The sequence below is a fragment of the Eleutherodactylus coqui genome, chromosome 2, assembly GCF_035609145.1.
Source record: "Eleutherodactylus coqui strain aEleCoq1 chromosome 2, aEleCoq1.hap1, whole genome shotgun sequence".
NCBI classification, from domain to species: domain Eukaryota; kingdom Metazoa; phylum Chordata; class Amphibia; order Anura; family Eleutherodactylidae; genus Eleutherodactylus; species Eleutherodactylus coqui.
Window position 1 is genome coordinate 79,004,717 of NC_089838.1, and position 24,202 is coordinate 79,028,918.

Genomic DNA, 24,202 nt, shown 5'->3' on the forward strand with positions numbered 1-24,202 from the left:
GGAATTTTGCATTATGACATCATAATGGAATGTTACATTATGACATCATAATGGAATGTTGCATTATGACATCATAATAGAATTTTGCATTATGGCATCATAATGGAATGTTACATTATGACATCATAATAGAATGTTACATTATGACATCATAATGGAATGTTACATTATGACATCATAATGGAATGTTACATTATGACATCATAATAGAATGTTACATTATGACATCATAATGGAATTTTACATTATGACATCAAAATGGAATTTTACATTATGACATCAAAATGGAATTTTGCATTATGACATCATAATGGAATGTTGCATTATGACATCATAATGGAATGTTGCATTATGGCATCATAATGGAATGTTACATTATGACATCATAATGGAATGTTATATTATGACATCATAATGGAATGTTACATTATGACATCATAATGGAATGTTACATTATGACATCATAATGGAATGTTACATTATGACATCATAATGGAATGTTACATTATGACATCATAATAGAATGTTACATTTTGACATCATAATGGAATGTTGCATTATGACATCATAATAGAATTTTGCATTATGGCATCATAATAGAATGTTACATTATGACATCATAATGGAATTTTGCATTATGACATCATAATGGAATTTTGCATTATGACATCATAATGGAATGTTGCATTATGACATCATAATAGAATTTTGCATTATGGCATCATAATGGAATGTTACATTATGACATCATAATGGAATTTTGCATTATGACATCATAATGGAATTTTGCATTATGGCATCATAATGGAATGTTACATTATGACATCATAATGGAATGTTACATTATGACATCATAATAGAATGTTACATTATGACATCATAATGGAATGTTGCATTATGACATCATAATGGAATGTTGCATTATGGCATCATTATGGAATGTTACATTATGACATCATAATGGAATGTTACATTATGACATCATAATGGAATGTTACATTATGACATCATAATGGAATGTTGCATTATGACATCATAATGGAATGTTGCATTATGACATCATAATGGAATGTTACATTATGACATCACAATGGAATTTTGCATTATGACATCATAATGGAATGTTGCATTATGACATCATAATGGAATGTTACATTATGACATCACAATGGAATTTTGCATTATGACATCACAATGGAATTTTGCATTATGACATCATAATGGAATGTTACATTATGACATCATAATGGAATGTTGCATTATGACATCACAATGGAATTTTGCATTATGACATCATAATGGAATGTTACATTATGACATCATAATGGAATGTTACATTATGACATCATAATAGAATGTTACATTATGACATCATAATGGAATGTTGCATTATGACATCATAATGGAATGTTGCATTATGGCATCATTATGGAATGTTACATTATGACATCATAATGGAATTTTGCATTATGACATCATAATGGAATGTTGCATTATGACATCATAATGGAATTTTGCATTATGACATCATAATGGAATGTTACATTATGACATCATAATGGAATGTTACATTATGACATCATAATGGAATTTTACATTATGACATCATAATGGAATTTTGCATTATGACATCATAATGGAATTTTGCATTATGACATCATAATGGAATGTTGCATTATGACATCATAATTGAATTTTGCATTATGACATCATATTGAATGTTACATTATGACATCATAATAGAATGTTACATTATGACATCATAATGGAATTTTACATTATGACATCAAAATGGAATTTTGCATTATGACATCATAATGGAATGTTGCATTATGACATCATAATGGAATTTTGCATTATGACATCATAATGGAATGTTGCATTATGGCATCATTATGGAATGTTACATTATGACATCATAATGGAATGTTGCATTATGACATCATAATGGAATGTTGCATTGTGACATCATAATGGAATGTTGCATTATGACATCATAATAGAACATTGCATTATGGCATCATAATGGAATGTTACATTATGACATCACAATGGAATTTTGCATTATGACATCATAATGGAATTTTGCAGTATGACATCATAATGGAATGTTGCATTATGACATCATAATTGAATTTTGCATTATGACATCATATTGAATGTTACATTATGACATCATAATGGAATTTTGCATTATGACATCATAATAGAATTTTGCATTATGGCATCATAATGGAATGTTACATTATGACATCATAATGGAATTTTGCATTATGACATCATAATAGAATTTTGCATTATGACATCATAATGGAATGTTACATTATGACATCATAATGGAATTTTGCATTATGACATCATAATGGAATGTTACATTATGACATCATAATGGAATTTTGCATTATGACATCATAATGGAATTTTGCATTATGACATCATAATGGAATGTTACATTATGACATCATAATGGAATGTTGCATTATGACATCATAATGGAATGTTGCATTATGACATCATAATGGAATGTTACATTATGACATCATAATGGAATTTTACATTATGACATCATAATGGAATGTTACATTATGACATCATAATGGAATTTTACATTATGACATCATAATGGAATTTTGCTTTATGACATCATAATGTAATGTTACATTATGACATCATAATGGAATTTTGCATTATGACATCATAATGGAATGTTGCATTATGACATCATAATGGAATGTTGCATTATGACATCATAATGGAATGTTACATTATGACATCATAATGGAATTTTACATTATGACATCATAATGGAATGTTACATTATGACATCATAATGGAATTTTACATTATGACATCATAATGGAATTTTGCTTTATGACATCATAATGTAATGTTGCATTATGACATCATAATGGAATGTTACATTATGACATCATAATGGAATTTTACATTATGACATCATAATGGAATGTTGCATTATGACATCATAATAGAATTTTGCATTATGGCATCATAATGGAATGTTACATTATGACATCATAATGGAATTTTGCATTATGACATCATAATGGAATGTTGCATTATGACATCATAATGGAATGTTACATTATGACATCATAATGGAATTTTGCATTATGACATCATAATGGAATGTTACATTATGACATCATAATAGAATGTTACATTATGACATCATAATGGAATGTTGCATTATGACATCATAATATAATTTTGCATTATGGCATCATAATGGAATGTTACATTATGACATCATAATAGAATGTTACATTATGACATCATAATGGAATGTTGCATTATGGCATCAATATGGAATGTTACATTATGACATCATAATGGAATTTTGCATTATGACATCATAATGGAATGTTGCATTATGACATCATAATGGAATGTTGCATTATGACATCATAATGGAATGTTACATTATGACATCACAATGGAATTTTGCATTATGACATCATAATGGAATTTTGCATTATGACATCACAATGGAATGTTGCATTATGACATCATAATGGAATGTTACATTATGACATCATAATAGAATGTTACATTTTGACATCATAATGGAATGTTGCATTATGACATCATAATAGAATTTTGCATTATGGCATCATAATAGAATGTTACATTATGACATCATAATGGAATTTTGCATTATGACATCATAATGGAATGTTGCATTATGACATCATAATATAATTTTGCATTATGGCATCATAATGGAATGTTACATTATGACATCATAATGGAATTTTGCATTATGACATCATAATGGAATGTTGCATTATGACATCATAATGGAATGTTACATTATGACATCATAATGGAATGTTACATTATGACATCATAATAGAATGTTACATTATGGCATTATAATGGAATGTTGCATTATGGCATCATTATGGAATGTTACATTATGACATCATGGAATTTTGCATTATGACATCATAATGGAATGTTGCATTATGACATCATAATGGAATTTTGCATTATGACATCATAATAGAATTTTGCATTATGGCATCATAATGGAATGTTACATTATGGCATCATAATGGAATTTTGCATTATGACATCATAATGGAATGTTACATTATGACATCATAATGGAATTTTGCATTATGACATCATAATGGAATTTTGCATTATGACATCATAATGGAATGTTACATTATGACATCATAATGGAATGTTACATTATGACATCATAATAGAATGTTACATTATGACGTCATAATGGAATTTTGCATTATGACATCATAATGGAATGTTGCATTATGACATCATAATGGAATGTTGCATTATGACATCATAATGGAATGTTACATTATGACATCATAATGGAATTTTACATTATGACATCATAATGGAATGTTGCATTATGACATCATAATAGAATTTTGCATTATGACATCATAATGGAATGTTGCATTATGACATCATAATGGAATGTTACATTATGACATCACAATGGAATTTTGCATTATGACATCATAATGGAATTTTGCATTATGACATCACAATGGAATTTTGCATTATGACATCATAATGGGATGTTACATTATGACATCATAATGGAATTTTACATTATGACATCATAATGGAATGTTACATTATGACATCATAATAGAATGTTACATTATGACATCATAATAGAATGTTACATTATGACATCATAATGGAATTTTGCATTATGACATCATAATAGAATTTTGCATTATGGCATCATTATGGAATGTTACATTATGACATCATAATGGAATTTTGCATTATGACATCATAATGGAATGTTACATTATGACATCATAATGGAATGTTGCATTATGCCATCATAATAGAATTTTGCATTATGCCATCATAATGGAATTTTGCATTATGACATCATAATGGAATTTTGCATTATGACATCATAATGGAATTTTGCATTATGACATCATAATGGAATTTTGCATTATGACATCATAATGGGATGTTGCATTATGACATCATAATGGAATTTTACATTATGACATCATAATGGAATGTTACATTATGACATCATAATGGAATGTTGCATTGTGACATCATAATGGAATGTTGCATTATGGCATCATTATGGAATGTTACATTATGACATCATAATGGAATGTTGCATTATGACATCATAATGGAATGTTGCATTATGACATCATAATGGAATTTTGCATTATGACATCATAATGGAATGTTACATTATGACATCATAATGGAATGTTGCATTATGACATCATAATAGAATTTTGCATTATGGCATCATAATGGAATGTTAAATTATGACATCATAATAGAATGTTACATTATGACATCATAATGGATTGTTGCATTATGGCATCAATATGGAATGTTACATTATGACATCATAATGGAATTTTGCATTATGACATCATAATGGAATGTTGCATTATGACATCATAATGGAATGTTGCATTATGACATCATAATGGAATGTTACATTATGACATCACAATGGAATTTTGCATTATGACATCATAATGGAATGTTGCATTATGACATCATAATGGAATGTTACATTATGACATCATAATAGAATGTTACATTATGACATCATAATGGAATGTTGCATTATGACATCATAATAGAATTTTGCATTATGGCATCATAATGGAATGTTACATTATGACATCATAATGGAATTTTGCATTATGACATCATAATAGAATTTTGCATTATGGCATCATAATGGAATGTTACATTATGACATCATAATAGAATGTTACATTATGACATCATAATGGAATGTTGCATTATGACATCATAATGGAATGTTGCATTATGACATCATAATGGAATGTTGCATTATGACATCATAATGGAATGTTGCATTATGACATCATAATGGAATTGTGCATTATGACATCATAATGGAATTTTGCATTATGGCATCATAATAGAATGTTACATTATGACATCATAATGGAATTTTGCATTATGACATCATAATGGAATGTTGCATTATGACATCATAATGGAATGTTGCATTATGACATCATAATGGAATGTTACATTATGACATCACAATGGAATTTTGCATTATGACATCATAATGGAATGTTGCATTATGACATCATAATGGAATGTTACATTATGACATCATAATAGAATGTTACATTATGACATCATAATGGAATGTTGCATTATGACATCATAATAGAATTTTGCATTATGGCATCATAATGGAATGTTACATTATGACATCATAATGGAATTTTGCATTATGACATCATAATAGAATTTTGCATTATGGCATCATAATGGAATGTTACATTATGACATCATAATAGAATGTTACATTATGACATCATAATGGAATGTTGCATTATGACATCATAATGGAATGTTGCATTATGACATCATAATGGAATGTTGCATTATGACATCATAATGGAATTGTGCATTATGACATCATAATGGAATTTTGCATTATGGCATCATAATAGAATGTTACATTATGACATCATAATGGAATTTTGCATTATGACATCATAATGGAATGTTGCATTATGACATCATAATGGAATGTTGCATTATGACATCATAATGGAATGTTACATTATGACATCACAATGGAATTTTGCATTATGACATCATAATGGAATTTTGCATTATGACATCACAATGGAATTTTGCATTATGACATCATAATGGGATGTTACATTATGACATCATAATGGAATTTTACATTATGACATCATAATGGAATGTTACATTATGACATCATAATAGAATGTTACATTATGACATCATAATAGAATGTTACATTATGACATCATAATGGAATTTTGCATTATGACATCATAATAGAATTTTGCATTATGGCATCATTATGGAATGTTACATTATGACATCATAATGGAATTTTGCATTATGACATCATAATGGAATGTTACATTATGACATCATAATGGAATGTTGCATTATGCCATCATAATAGAATTTTGCATTATGCCATCATAATGGAATTTTGCATTATGACATCATAATGGAATTTTGCATTATGACATTATAATGGAATTTTGCATTATGACATCATAATGGAATGTTACATTATGACATTATAATGGAATTTTACATTATGACATCATAAGGGAATGTTGCATTATGACATCATAATGGAATTTTACATTATGACATCATAATGGAATGTTACATTATGACATCATAATGGAATTTTGCATTATGACATCATAATGGAATTTTGCATTATGACATCATAATGGAATTTAACATTATGACATCATTATGGAATGTTACATTATGACATCATAATGGAATTTTGCATTATGACATCATAATGGAATGTTACATTATGACATCATAATGTAATTTTGCATTATGACATCATAATGGAATTTTGCATTATGACATCATAATGGAATTTTGCATTATGACATCATAATGGAATTTAACATTATGACATCATAATGGAATGTTGCATTGTGACATCATAATGGAATGTTGCATTATGGCATCATTATGGAATGTTACATTATGACATCATAATGGAATGTTGCATTGTGACATCATAATGGAATGTTGCATTATGGCATCATTATGGAATGTTACATTATGACATCATAATGGAATGTTGCATTATGACATCATAATGGAATGTTGCATTATGACATCATAATGGAATTTTGCATTATGACATCATAATGGAATGTTACATTATGACATCATAATGGAATGTTGCATTATGACATCATAATAGAATTTTGCATTATGGCATCATAATGGAATGTTAAATTATGACATCATAATAGAATGTTACATTATGACATCATAATGGATTGTTGCATTATGGCATCAATATGGAATGTTACATTATGACATCACAATGGAATTTTGCATTATGACATCATAATGGAATTTTGCATTATGACATCACAATGGAATTTTGCATTATGACATCATAATGGAATGTTGCATTATGACATCATAATGCAATGTTACATTATGACATCATAATAGAATGTTACATTATGACATCATAATGGAATGTTGCATTATGACATCATAATAGAATTTTGCATTATGGCATCATAATGGAATGTTACATTATGACATTATAATGGAATTTTGCATTATGACATCATAATAGAATTTTGCATTATGGCATCATAATGGAATGTTACATTATGACATCATAATAGAATGTTACATTATGACATCATAATGGAATGTTGCATTATGACATCATAATGGAATGTTGCATTATGACATCATAATGGAATGTTGCATTATGACATCATAATGGAATTGTGCATTATGACATCATAATGGAATTTTGCATTATGGCATCATAATAGAATGTTACATTATGACATCATAATGGAATTTTGCATTATGACATCATAATGGAATGTTGCATTATGACATCATAATGGAATGTTACATTATGACATCACAATGGAATTTTGCATTATGACATCACAATGGAATTTTGCATTATGACATCATAATGGGATGTTACATTATGACATCATAATGGAATGTTACATTATGACATCATAATAGAATGTTACATTATGACATCATAATGGAATGTTGCATTATGACATCATAATAGAATTTTACATTATGACATCATAATGGAATGTTGCTTAATGCCATCATAATAGAATTTTGCATTATGGCATCATTATGGAATGTTACATTATGACATCATAATGGAATTTTGCATTATGACATCATAATGGAATGTTGCATTATGACATCATAATGGACTTTTGTATTATGACATCATAATGGAATGTTGCATTATGACATCATAATGGAATTTTGCATTATGACATCATAATGGAATGTTACATTATGACATCACAAAGGAATTTTGCATTATGACATCATAATGGAATTTTGCATTATGACATCACAATGGAATTTTGCATTATGACATCATAATGGGATGTTACATTATGACATCATAATGGAATGTTACATTGTGACATCATAATAGAATGTTACATTATGACATCATAATGGAATGTTGCATTATGACATCATAATAGAATTTTACATTATGACATCATAATGGAATGTTGCTTAATGCCATCATAATAGAATTTTGCATTATGGCATCATTATGGAATGTTACATTATGACATCATAATGGAATTTTGCATTATGACATCATAATGGAATGTTGCATTATGACATCATAATGGACTTTTGTATTATGACATCATAATGGAATGTTGCATTATGACATCATAATGGAATTTTGCATTATGACATCATAATGGAATGTTACATTATGACATCATAATGGAATTTTGCATTATGACATCATAATGGAATGTTACATTATGACATCATAATGTAATTTTGCATTATGACATCATAATGGAATTTTGCATTATGACATCATAATGGAATTTTGCATTATGACATCATAATGGAATTTAACATTATGACATCATAATGGAATGTTGCATTGTGACATCATAATGGAATGTTGCATTATGGCATCATTATGGAATGTTACATTATGACATCATAATGGAATGTTGCATTGTGACATCATAATGGAATGTTGCATTATGGCATCATTATGGAATGTTACATTATGACATCATAATGGAATGTTGCATTATGACATCATAATGGAATGTTGCATTATGACATCATAATGGAATTTTGCATTATGACATCATAATGGAATGTTACATTATGACATCATAATGGAATGTTGCATTATGACATCATAATAGAATTTTGCATTATGGCATCATAATGGAATGTTAAATTATGACATCATAATAGAATGTTACATTATGACATCATAATGGATTGTTGCATTATGGCATCAATATGGAATGTTACATTATGACATCACAATGGAATTTTGCATTATGACATCATAATGGAATTTTGCATTATGACATCACAATGGAATTTTGCATTATGACATCATAATGGAATGTTGCATTATGACATCATAATGCAATGTTACATTATGACATCATAATAGAATGTTACATTATGACATCATAATGGAATGTTGCATTATGACATCATAATAGAATTTTGCATTATGGCATCATAATGGAATGTTACATTATGACATTATAATGGAATTTTGCATTATGACATCATAATAGAATTTTGCATTATGGCATCATAATGGAATGTTACATTATGACATCATAATAGAATGTTACATTATGACATCATAATGGAATGTTGCATTATGACATCATAATGGAATGTTGCATTATGACATCATAATGGAATGTTGCATTATGACATCATAATGGAATTGTGCATTATGACATCATAATGGAATTTTGCATTATGGCATCATAATAGAATGTTACATTATGACATCATAATGGAATTTTGCATTATGACATCATAATGGAATGTTGCATTATGACATCATAATGGAATGTTACATTATGACATCACAATGGAATTTTGCATTATGACATCACAATGGAATTTTGCATTATGACATCATAATGGGATGTTACATTATGACATCATAATGGAATGTTACATTATGACATCATAATAGAATGTTACATTATGACATCATAATGGAATGTTGCATTATGACATCATAATAGAATTTTACATTATGACATCATAATGGAATGTTGCTTAATGCCATCATAATAGAATTTTGCATTATGGCATCATTATGGAATGTTACATTATGACATCATAATGGAATTTTGCATTATGACATCATAATGGAATGTTGCATTATGACATCATAATGGACTTTTGTATTATGACATCATAATGGAATGTTGCATTATGACATCATAATGGAATTTTGCATTATGACATCATAATGGAATGTTACATTATGACATCACAAAGGAATTTTGCATTATGACATCATAATGGAATTTTGCATTATGACATCACAATGGAATTTTGCATTATGACATCATAATGGGATGTTACATTATGACATCATAATGGAATGTTACATTGTGACATCATAATAGAATGTTACATTATGACATCATAATGGAATGTTGCATTATGACATCATAATAGAATTTTACATTATGACATCATAATGGAATGTTGCTTAATGCCATCATAATAGAATTTTGCATTATGGCATCATTATGGAATGTTACATTATGACATCATAATGGAATTTTGCATTATGACATCATAATGGAATGTTGCATTATGACATCATAATGGACTTTTGTATTATGACATCATAATGGAATGTTGCATTATGACATCATAATGGAATTTTGCATTATGACATCATAATGGAATGTTACATTATGACATCATAATGGAATTTTACATTATGACATCATAATGGAATGTTACATTATGACATCATAATAGAATGTTACATTATGACATCATAATGGAATGTTGCATTATGACATCATAATAGAATTTTACATTATGACATCATAATGGAATGTTGCTTAATGCCATCATAATAGAATTTTGCATTATGGCATCATTATGGAATGTTACATTATGACATCATAATGGAATTTTGCATTATGACATCATAATGGAATGTTGCATTATGACATCATAATGGACTTTTGTATTATGACATCATAATGGAATGTTGCATTATGACATCATAATGGAATGTTGCATTATGGCATTATTATGGAATGTTACATTATGACATCATGGAATTTTGCATTATGACATCATAATGGAATGTTGCATTATGGCATCATAATGGAATTTTGCATTATGGCATCATAATAGAATGTTACATTATGACATCATAATGGAATTTTGCATTATGACATCATAATGGAATGTTGCATTATGACATCATAATGGAATGTTACATTATGACATCACAATGGAATTTTGCATTATGACATCATAATGGAATTTTGCATTATGACATCACAATGGAATGTTGCATTATGGCATCATAATAGAATGTTACATTATGACATCATAATGGAATTTTGCATTATGACATCATAATGGAATGTTGCATTATGACATCATAATATAATTTTGCATTATGGCATCATAATGGAATGTTACATTATGACATCATAATGGAATTTTGCATTATGACATCATAATGGAATTTTGCATTATGACATCATAATGGAATGTTACATTATGACATCATAATGGAATGTTACATTATGACATCATAATAGAATGTTACATTATGACATCATAATGGAATGTTGCATTATGGCATCATTATGGAATGTTACATTATGACATCATGGAATTTTGCATTATGACATCATAATGGAATGTTGCATTATGACATCATAATGGAATTTTGCATTATGGCATCATAATAGAATGTTACATTATGACATCATAATGGAATTTTGCATTATGACATCATAATGGAATGTTGCATTATGACATCATAATGGAATGTTGCATTATGACATCATAATGGAATGTTACATTATGACATCACAATGGAATTTTGCATTATGACATCATAATGGAATTTTGCATTATGACATCATAATGGAATGTTACATTATGACATCATAATGGAATGTTACATTATGACATCATAATAGAATGTTACATTATGACATCATTATGGAATGTTGCATTATGACATCATAATGGAATGTTGCATTATGGCATCATTATGGAATGTTACATTATGGCATCATAATGGAATTTTGCATTATGACATCATAATGGAATGTTGCATTATGACATCATAATGGAATGTTGCATTATGACATCATAATGGAATGTTACATTATGACATCATAATGGAATGTTGCATTATGACATCATAATGGAATGTTGCATTATGACATCATAATGGAATTTTGCATTATGACATCATAATGGAATGTTACATTATGACATCATAATGGAATGTTGCATTATGACATCATAATAGAATTTTGCATTATGGCATCATAATGGAATGTTACATTATGACATCATAATAGAATGTTACATTATGACATCATAATGGAATGTTGCATTATGGCATCAATATGGAATGTTACATTATGACATCATAATGGAATTTTGCATTATGACATCATAATGGAATGTTGCATTATGACATCATAATGGAATGTTGCATTATGACATCATAATGGAATGTTACATTATGACATCACAATGGAATTTTGCATTATGACATCATAATGGAATTTTGCATTATGACATCACAATGGAATTTTGCATTATGACATCATAATGGAATGTTACATTATGACATCATAATGGAATGTTACATTATGACATCATAATAGAATGTTACATTATGACATCATAATGGAATGTTACATTATGACATCATAATGGAATTTTGCATTATGACATCATAATAGAATTTTGCATTATGGCATCATAATGGAATGTTACATTATGACATCATAATAGAATGTTACATTATGACATCATAATGGAATGTTACATTATGACATCATAATGGAATGTTGCATTATGACATCATAATGGAATGTTGCATTATGACATCATAATGGAATTTTGCATTATGACATCATAATGGAATGTTACATTATGACATCATAATGGAATGTTGCATTATGACATCATAATAGAATTTTGCATTATGGCATCATAATGGAATGTTACATTATGACATCATAATAGAATGTTACATTATGACATCATAATGGAATGTTACATTATGACATCATAATGGAATGTTACATTATGACATCATAATAGAATGTTACATTATGACATCATAATGGAATTTTACATTATGACATCAAAATGGAATTTTGCATTATGACATCATAATGGAATGTTGCATTATGACATCATAATGGAATGTTGCATTATGACATCATAATGGAATGTTGCATTATGGCATCATTATGGAATGTTACATTATGACATCATAATGGAATTTTGCATTATGACATCATAATGGAATGTTGCATTATGACATCATAATGGAATTTTGCATTATGACATCATAATGGAATGTTACATTATGACATCATAATGGAATGTTACATTATGACATCATAATGGAATTTTACATTATGACATCATAATGGAATTTTGCATTATGACATCATAATGGAATTTTGCATTATGACATCATAATGGAATGTTGCATTATGACATCATAATTGAATTTTGCATTATGACATCATATTGAATGTTACATTATGACATCATAATAGAATGTTACATTATGACATCATAATGGAATTTTACATTATGACATCAAAATGGAATTTTGCATTATGACATCATAATGGAATGTTGCATTATGACATCATAATGGAATTTTGCATTATGACATCATAATGGAATGTTGCATTATGGCATCATTATGGAATGTTACATTATGACATCATAATGGAATGTTGCATTATGACATCATAATGGAATGTTGCATTGTGACATCATAATGGAATGTTGCATTATGACATCATAATAGAACATTGCATTATGGCATCATAATGGAATGTTACATTATGACATCACAATGGAATTTTGCATTATGACATCATAATGGAATTTTGCATTATGACATCATAATGGAATGTTGCATTATGACATCATAATTGAATTTTGCATTATGACATCATATTGAATGTTACATTATGACATCATAATGGAATTTTGCATTATGACATCATAATAGAATTTTGCATTATGGCATCATAATGGAATGTTACATTATGACATCATAATGGAATTTTGCATTATGACATCATAATAGAATTTTGCATTATGACATCATAATGGAATGTTACATTATGACATCATAATGGAATTTTGCATTATGACATCATAATGGAATGTTACATTATGACATCATAATGGAATTTTGCATTATGACATCATAATGGAATTTTGCATTATGACATCATAATGGAATGTTGCATTATGGCATCATTATGGAATGTTACATTATGACATCATAATGGAATGTTGCATTATGACATCATAATGGAATGTTGCATTGTGACATCATAATGGAATGTTGCATTATGACATCATAATAGAACATTGCATTATGGCATCATAATGGAATGTTACATTATGACATCACAATGGAATTTTGCATTATGACATCATAATGGAATTTTGCATTATGACATCATAATGGAATGTTGCATTATGACATCATAATTGAATTTTGCATTATGACATCATATTGAATGTTACATTATGACATCATAATGGAATTTTGCATTATGACATCATAATAGAATTTTGCATTATGGCATCATAATGGAATGTTACATTATGACATCATAATGGAATTTTGCATTATGACATCATAATAGAATTTTGCATTATGACATCATAATGGAATGTTACATTATGACATCATAATGGAATTTTGCATTATGACATCATAATGGAATGTTACATTATGACATCATAATGGAATGTTGCATTATGACATCATAATGGAATGTTGCATTATGGCATCATTATGGAATGTTACATTATGACATCATGGAATTTTGCATTATGACATCATAATGGAATGTTGCATTATGACATCATAATGGAATTTTGCATTATGGCATCATAATAGAATGTTACATTATGACATCATAATGGAATTTTGCATTATGACATCATAATGGAATGTTGCATTATGACATCATAATGGAATGTTGCATTATGACATCATAATGGAATGTTACATTATGACATCACAATGGAATTTTGCATTATGACATCATAATGGAATTTTGCATTATGACATCATAATGGAATGTTACATTATGACATCATAATGGAATGTTACATTATGACATCATAATAGAATGTTACATTATGACATCATAATGGAATGTTGCATTATGACATCATAATGGAATGTTGCATTATGGCATCATTATGGAATGTTACATTATGGCATCATAATGGAATTTTGCATTATGACATCATAATGGAATGTTGCATTATGACATCATAATGGAATGTTGCATTATGACATCATAATGGAATGTTACATTATGACATCATAATGGAATGTTGCATTATGACATCATAATGGAATGTTACATTATGACATCATAATGGAATGTTGCATTATGACATCATAATGGAATGTTGCATTATGACATCATAATGGAATTTTGCATTATGACATCATAATGGAATGTTGCATTATGACATCATAATTGAATTTTGCATTATGACATCATATTGAATGTTACATTATGACATCATAATGGAATTTTGCATTATGACATCATAATAGAATTTTGCATTATGGCATCATAATGGAATGTTACATTATGACATCATAATGGAATTTTGCATTATGACATCATAATAGAATTTTGCATTATGACATCATAATGGAATGTTACATTATGACATCATAATGGAATTTTGCATTATGACATCATAATGGAATGTTACATTATGACATCATAATGGAATTTTGCATTATGACATCATAATGGAATTTTGCATTATGACATCATAATGGAATGTTGCATTATGGCATCATTATGGAATGTTACATTATGACATCATAATGGAATGTTGCATTATGACATCATAATGGAATGTTGCATTGTGACATCATAATGGAATGTTGCATTATGACATCATAATAGAACATTGCATTATGGCATCATAATGGAATGTTACATTATGACATCACAATGGAATTTTGCATTATGACATCATAATGGAATTTTGCATTATGACATCATAATGGAATGTTGCATTATGACATCATAATTGAATTTTGCATTATGACATCATATTGAATGTTACATTATGACATCATAATGGAATTTTGCATTATGACATCATAATAGAATTTTGCATTATGGCATCATAATGGAATGTTACATTATGACATCATAATGGAATTTTGCATTATGACATCATAATAGAATTTTGCATTATGACATCATAATGGAATGTTACATTATGACATCATAATGGAATTTTGCATTATGACATCATAATGGAATGTTACATTATGACATCATAATGGAATTTTGCATTATGACATCATAATGGAATGTTACATTATGACATCATAATGGAATTTTACATTATGACATCATAATGGAATGTTACATTATGACATCATAATAGAATGTTACATTATGACATCATAATGGAATGTTGCATTATGACATCATAATAGAATTTTACATTATGACATCATAATGGAATGTTGCTTAATGCCATCATAATAGAATTTTGCATTATGGCATCATTATGGAATGTTACATTATGACATCATAATGGAATTTTGCATTATGACATCATAATGGAATGTTGCATTATGACATCATAATGGACTTTTGTATTATGACATCATAATGGAATGTTGCATTATGACATCATAATGGAATGTTGCATTATGGCATTATTATGGAATGTTACATTATGACATCATGGAATTTTGCATTATGACATCATAATGGAATGTTGCATTATGACATCATAATGGAATTTTGCATTATGGCATCATAATAGAATGTTACATTATGACATCATAATGGAATTTTGCATTATGACATCATAATGGAATGTTGCATTATGACATCATAATGGAATGTTACATTATGACATCACAATGGAATTTTGCATTATGACATCATAATGGAATTTTGCATTATGACATCACAATGGAATGTTGCATTATGACATCATAATGGAATGTTACATTATGACATCATAATAGAATGTTACATTTTGACATCATAATGGAATGTTGCATTATGACATCATAATAGAATTTTGCATTATGGCATCATAATAGAATGTTACATTATGACATCATAATGGAATTTTGCATTATGACATCATAATGGAATGTTGCATTATGACATCATAATATAATTTTGCATTATGGCATCATAATGGAATGTTACATTATGACATCATAATGGAATTTTGCATTATGACATCATAATGGAATTTTGCATTATGACATCATAATGGAATGTTACATTATGACATCATAATGGAATGTTACATTATGACATCATAATGGAATGTTACATTATGACATCATAATAGAATGTTACATTATGACATCATAATGGAATGTTGCATTATGGCATCATTATGGAATGTTACATTATGACATCATGGAATTTTGCATTATGACATCATAATGGAATGTTGCATTATGACATCATAATGGAATTTTGCATTATGGCATCATAATAGAATGTTACATTATGACATCATAATGGAATTTTGCATTATGACATCATAATGGAATGTTGCATTATGACATCATAATGGAATGTTGCATTATGACATCATAATGGAATGTTACATTATGACATCACAATGGAATTTTGCATTATGACATCATAATGGAATTTTGCATTATGACATCATAATGGAATGTTACATTATGACATCATAATGGAATGTTACATTATGACATCATAATAGAATGTTACATTATAACATCATTATGGAATGTTGCATTATGACATCATAATGGAATGTTGCATTATGGCATCATTATGGAATGTTACATTATGGCATCATAATGGAATGTTGCATTATGACATCATAATGGAATGTTGCATTATGACATCATAATGGAATGTTGCATTATGACATCATAATGGAATGTTACAGTATGACATCATAATGGAATGTTGCATTATGACATCATAATGGAATGTTGCATTATGACATCATAATGGAATTTTGCATTATGACATCATAATGGAATGTTACATTATGACATCATAATGGAATGTTGCATTATGACATCATAATAGAATTTTGCATTATGGCATCATAATGGAATGTTACATTATGACATCATAATAGAATGTTACATTATGACATTATAATGGAATGTTGCATTATGGCATCAATATGGAATGTTACATTATGACATCATAATGGAATTTTGCATTATGACATCATAATGGAATGTTGCATTATGACATCATAATGGAATGTTGCATTATGACATCATAATGGAATGTTACATTATGACATCACAATGGAATTTTGCATTATGACATCATAATGGAATTTTGCATTATGACATCACAATGGAATTTTGCATTATGACATCATAATGGAATGTTACATTATGACATCATAATGGAATGTTACATTATGACATCATAAAAGAATGTTACATTATGACATCATAATGGAATGTTACATTATGACATCATAATGGAATTTTGCATTATGACATCATAATAGAATTTTGCATTATGGCATCATAATGGAATGTTACATTATGACATCATAATAGAATGTTACATTATGACATCATAATGGAATGTTACATTATGACATCATAATGGAATGTTGCATTATGACATCATAATGGAATGTTGCATTATGACATCATAATGGAATTTTGCATTATGACATCATAATGGAATGTTACATTATGACATCATAATGGAATGTTGCATTATGACATCATAATAGAATTTTGCATTATGGCATCATAATGGAATGTTACATTATGACATCATAATATAATGTTACATTATGACATCATAATGGAATGTTACATTATGACATCATAATGGAATGTTACATTATGACATCATAATAGAATGTTACATTATGACATCATAATGGAATTTTACATTATGACATCAAAATGGAATTTTGCATTATGACATCATAATGGAATGTTGCATTATGACATCATAATGGAATGTTGCATTATGACATCATAATGGAATGTTGCATTATGGCATCATTATGGAATGTTACATTATGACATCATAATGGAATTTTGCATTATGACATCATAATGGAATGTTGCATTATGACATCATAATGGAATTTTGCATTATGACATCATAATGGAATGTTACATTATGACATCATAATGGAATGTTACATTATGACATCATAATGGAATTTTACATTATGACATCATAATGGAATTTTGCATTATGACATCATAATGGAATTTTGCATTATGACATCATAATTGAATTTTGCATTATGACATCATATTGAATGTTACATTATGACATCATAATAGAATGTTACATTATGACATCATAATGGAATTTTACATTATGACATCAAAATGGAATTTTGCATTATGACATCATAATGGAATGTTGCATTATGACATCATAATGGAATTTTGCATTATGACATCATAATGGAATGTTGCATTATGGCATCATTATGGAATGTTACATTATGACATCATAATGGAATGTTGCATTATGACATCATAATGGAATGTTGCATTGTGACATCATAATGGAATGTTGCATTATGACATCATAATAGAACATTGCATTATGGCATCATAATGGAATGTTACATTATGACATCACAATGGAATTTTGCATTATGACATCATAATGGAATTTTGCATTATGACATCATAATGGAATGTTGCATTATGACATCATAATTGAATTTTGCATTATGACATCATATTGAATGTTACATTATGACATCATAATGGAATTTTGCATTATGACATCATAATAGAATTTTGCATTATGGCATCATAATGGAATGTTACATTATGACATCATAATGGAATTTTGCATTATGACATCATAATAGAATTTTGCATTATGACATCATAATGGAATTTTGCATTATGACATCATAATGGAATGTTACATTATGACATCATAATGGAATTTTGCATTATGACATCATAATGGAATTTTGCATTATGACATCATAATGGAATGTTGCATTATGGCATCATTATGGAATGTTACATTATGACATCATAATGGAATGTTGCATTATGACATCATAATGGTATGTTGCATTGTGACATCATAATGGAATGTTGCATTATGACATCATAATAGAACATTGCATTATGGCATCATAATGGAATGTTACATTATGACATCACAATGGAATTTTGCATTATGACATCATAATGGAATTTTGCATTATGACATCATAATGGAATGTTGCATTATGACATCATAATTGAATTTTGCATTATGACATCATATTGAATGTTACATTATGACATCATAATGGAATTTTGCATTATGACATCATAATAGAATTTTGCATTATGGCATCATAATGGAATGTTACATTATGACATCATAATGGAATTTTGCATTATGACATCATAATAGAATTTTGCATTATGACATCATAATGGAATGTTACATTATGACATCATAATGGAATTTTGCATTATGACATCATAATGGAATGTTACATTATGACATCATAATGGAATTTTGCATTATGACATCATAATGGAATTTTGCATTATGACATCATAATGGGATGTTACATTATGACATCATAATGGAATGTTGCATTATGACATCATAATGGAATGTTGCATTATGACATCATAATGGAATGTTACATTATGACATCATAATGGAATTTTACATTATGACATCATAATGGAATGTTACATTATGACATCATAATGGAATGTTACATTATGACATCATAATGGAATTTTGCTTTATGACATCATAATGGAATGTTACATTATGACATCATAATGGAATTTTGCATTATGACATCATAATGGAATGTTGCATTATGACATCATAATGGAATGTTGCATTATGACATCATAATGGAATGTTACATTATGACATCATAATGGAATGTTACATTATGACATCATAATGGAATTTTACATTATGACATCATAATGGAATGTTACATTATGACATCATAATGGAATTTTACATTATGACATCATAATGGAATTTTGCTTTATGACATCATAATGTAATGTTACATTATGACATCATAATGGAATTTTGCATTATGACATCATAATAGAATTTTGCATTATGACATCATAATGGAATGTTACATTATGACATCATAATGGAATGTTACATTATGACATCATAATAGAATGTTACATTATGACATCATAATGGAATGTTGCATTATGACATCATAATAGAATTTTGCATTATGGCATCATAATGGAATGTTACATTATGACATCATTATGGAATGTTACATTATGACATCATAATGGAATTTTGCATTATGACATCATAATGGAATGTTGCATTATGACATCATAATGGAATTTTGCATTATGACATCATAATGGAATGTTACATTATGACATCATAATGGAATGTTACATTATGACATCAAAATGGAATTTTACATTATGACATCATAATGGAATTTTGCATTATGACATCATAATGGAATTTTGCATTATGACATCATAATGGAATGTTGCATTATGACATCATAATTGAATTTTGCATTATGACATCATATTGAATGTTACATTATGACATCATAATAGAATGTTACATTATGACAACATAATGGAATTTTACATTATGACATCAAAATGGAATTTTGCATTATGACATCATAATGGAATGTTGCATTATGACATCATAATGGAATTTTGCATTATGACATCATAATGGAATGTTGCATTATGGCATCATTATGGAATGTTACATTATGACATCATAATGGAATGTTGCATTATGACATCATAATGGAATGTTGCATTGTGACATCATAATGGAATGTTGCATTATGACATCATAATAGAACATTGCATTATGGCATCATAATGGAATGTTACATTATGACATCACAATGGAATTTTGCATTATGACATCATAATGGAATTTTGCATTATGACATCATAATGGAATGTTGCATTATGACATCATAATTGAATTTTGCATTATGACATCATATTGAATGTTACATTATGACATCATAATGGAATTTTGCATTATGACATCATAATAGAATTTTGCATTATGGCAACATAATGGAATGTTACATTATGACATCATAATGGAATTTTGCATTATGACATCATAATAGAATTTTGCATTATGACATCATAATGGAATGTTACATTATGACATCATAATGGAATTTTGCATTATGACATCATAATGGAATGTTACATTATGACATCATAATGGAATTTTGCATTATGACATCATAATGGAATTTTGCATTATGACATCATAATGGAATGTTACATTATGACATCATAATGGAATGTTGCATTATGACATCATAATGGAATGTTGCATTATGACATCATAATGGAATGTTACATTATGACATCATAATGGAATTTTACATTATGACATCATAATGGAATGTTACATTATGACATCATAATGGAATTTTACATTATGACATCATAATGGAATTTTGCTTTATGACATCATAATGTAATGTTACATTATGACATCATAATGGAATTTTGCATTATGACATCATAATGGAATGTTGCATTATGACATCATAATGGAATGTTGCATTATGACATCATAATGGAATGTTACATTATGACATCATAATGGAATTTTACATTATGACATCATAATGGAATGTTACATTATGACATCATAATGGAATTTTACATTATGACATCATAATGGAATTTTGCTTTATGACATCATAATGTAATGTTACATTATGACATCATAATGGAATTTTGCATTATGACATCATAATAGAATTTTGCATTATGACATCATAATGGAATGTTACATTATGACATCATAATGGAATGTTACATTATGACATCATAATAGAATGTTACATTATGACATCATAATGGAATGTTGCATTATGACATCATAATAGAATTTTGCATTATGGCATCATAATGGAATGTTACATTATGACATCATAATGGAATTTTGCATTATGACATCATAATGGAATGTTACATTATGACATCATAATGGAATTTTGCATTATGACATCATAATGGAATTTTGCATTATGACATCATAATGGAATGTTACATTATGACATCATAATGGAATGTTACATTATGACATCATAATAGAATGTTACATTATGACGTCATAATGGAATTTTGCATTATGACATCATAATGGAATGTTGCATTATGACATCATAATGGAATGTTGCATTATGACATCATAATGGAATGTTACATTATGACATCATAATGGAATTTTACATTATGACATCATAATGGAATGTTGCATTATGACATCATAATAGAATTTTGCATTATGGCATCATAATGGAATGTTACATTATGACATCATAATGGAATTTTGCATTATGACATCATAATGGAATGTTGCATTATGACATCATAATGGAATGTTACATTATGACATCATAATGGAATTTTGCATTATGACATCATAATGGAATGTTACATTATGACATCATAATAGAATGTTACATTATGACATCATAATGGAATTTGCATTATGACATCATAATA